This window comes from Anoplopoma fimbria, chromosome 24 (assembly GCF_027596085.1).
Source record: "Anoplopoma fimbria isolate UVic2021 breed Golden Eagle Sablefish chromosome 24, Afim_UVic_2022, whole genome shotgun sequence".
NCBI lineage: Eukaryota > Metazoa > Chordata > Actinopteri > Perciformes > Anoplopomatidae > Anoplopoma > Anoplopoma fimbria.
The window spans coordinates 21,198,502-21,200,951 of NC_072472.1; the positions used below are offsets into that span (position 1 = coordinate 21,198,502).

Here is a 2,450-nt window from a genome sequence, read left to right on the forward strand (position 1 = left end):
GTTCTCCCACTTAAAAGATGAGAGACGCCTGTAATTTTCATCATAGGTACACTTCAACTATGAGAGACAGAATGGGGGAAAGAATCCAGGAAATCACATTGTAGGATTTTTAATGAATTAATTGGTAAATTCCTCGGGAAAATAAGTATTTGGTCACCTACAAACAAGCAAGAGTTCTGGCTCTCACAGACCTGTAACTTCTTCTTTAAGAGGCTCCTCTGTCCTCCACTCGTTACCTGTATTAATGGCACCTGTTTGAACTTGTTATCAGTATAAAAGACACCTGTCCACAACCTCAAACAGTCACACTCCAAACTCCACTATGGCCAAGACCAAAGAGCTGTCAAAGGACACCAGAAACAAAATTGTAGACCTGCACCAGGCTGGGAAGACTGAATCTGCAATAGGTAAGCAGCTTGGTGTGAAGAAATCAACTGTGGGAGCAATTATTAGAAAATGGAAGACATACAAGACCACTGATAATCTCCCTCGATCTGGGGCTCCACGCAAGATCTCACCCCGTGGGGCAAAATGATCACAAGAACGGTGAACAAAAATCCCAGAACCACACGGGGGACCTAGTGAATGACCTGCAGAGAGCTGGGACCAAAGTAACAAAGGCTACCATCAGTAACACACTACGCCGCCAGGGACTCAAATCCTGCAGTGCCAGACGTGTCCCCTGCTTAAGCCAGTACATGTCCAGGCCCGTCTGAAGTTTGCTAGAGAGCATTTGGATGATCCAGAAGAGGATTGGGAGAATGTCATATGGTCAGATGAAACCAAAATAGAACTTTTGGTAAAAACTCAACTCGTCGTGTTTGGAGGAGAAAGAATGCCGAGTTGCATCCAAAGAACACCATACCTACTGTGAAGCATGGGGGTGGAAACATCATGCTTTGGGGCTGTTTTTCTGCAAGGGGACCAGGACGACTGATCCGTGTAAAGGAAAGAATGAATGGGGCCATGTATCGTGAGATTTTGAGTGAAAACCTCCTTCCATCAGCAAGGGCATTGAAGATGAAACGTGGCTGGGTCTTTCAGCATGACAATGATCCCAAACACACCGCCCGGGCAACGAAGGAGTGGCTTCGTAAGAAGCATTTCAAGGTCCTGGAGTGGCCTAGCCAGTCTCCAGATCTCAACCCCATAGAAAATCTGTGGAGGGAGTTGAAAGTCCGTGTTGCCCAGCGACAGCCCCAAAACATCACTGCTCTAGAGGAGATCTGCATGGAGGAATGGGCCAAAATACCAGCAACAGTGTGTGAAAAGCTTGTGAAGACTTACAGAAAACGTTTGACCTCTGTCATTGCCAACAAAGGGTATATAACAAAGTATTGAGATGAACTTTTGTTATTGACCAAATACTTATTTTCCACCATAATTTGCAAATATATTCTTTAAAAATCAGACAATGTGATTTTCAGGAATTTTTTCTCATTTTGTCTCTTATATATATATATATATATATATATATATATATATATATATATATATATCTCATGTGTAATAAAATACTTTTCTAGGGGAATACATGCCAGGGTAAGGCCCAAGTGGGACCAAAAACCCTCCAATAGCAGAGTCTTCATCCATGCTGACTGACTGAGCATGTGCAACGTTTTTAATGCTAATCATGGAACACGAGGCTCTGTGTGACTACCAGAACAAAAAAATTCTCCTAAACATTTAATATTGTCAAACAGCTGTTTGGACATTGAATTTAGGATCACATATACTTTTGTCTAGTCTAGAAAATGGCAGATGTTTTCATTTGATTGTAAAGTGAAAAAAATAGGCAGCTCATAAACATCAGAGTTGTGACTATAAACTGAGGTCACTTGGTCATGAAATGGGAGGGTGTTGGGGCCGGACTGGAACTGGGCCCATTTATTGATCATGTAACTTCCAGACAAGGTTCCAGTCCGTGTGCTAAGCTAAGCTAACCATCTGCCGGCTTTAGCCCTCACTTAGCGTGCAGACATGAGACCCTCTCATCAAACTTGGACAATAAAGTGACAACTTTAACATAACAGAATAGACAATATTGCAGTTATTCAGTGAGTTGATTTCATATTTCAAAGGTTGACATTTCTTCCGAGGTGAAATCTCCAACAGAAGATTTGTCTTCAAATGTCTTCAGTGGGAAAGCATCAAACATCCAGAATAACAGGGACACTGTCTGCGGAAAGACAGTGTCCCTGTTGGGGTTTGGCAGAGCTGCACTGATACATACTAATAATGTTATAACAATAATGATACTGGAAAGTTGAGACATCTTAATGGATTAAACAAAGCCAACGGGAGAGGGGGGAGATGTCTATCTGTATACACCCACACAGTCCTGAGAAGAGGGGAGGACGTTTTCAGATAATTTAGTTAAGAAAAATGCCTCCTGTGACTTTAAAGTTTTTGAATCAAGAAAAGAAAATGTTGAAATAATATCTGAGTTA

At 41.8% G+C, this 2,450-nt stretch overlaps 1 pseudogene; it reads right to left on the minus strand.

The window, feature by feature from the left end:
• The window catches only part of LOC129113833 (uncharacterized), a 107,325-nt pseudogene that overhangs the window by 14,117 nt on the left and 90,758 nt on the right, over nt 1-2,450 (minus strand).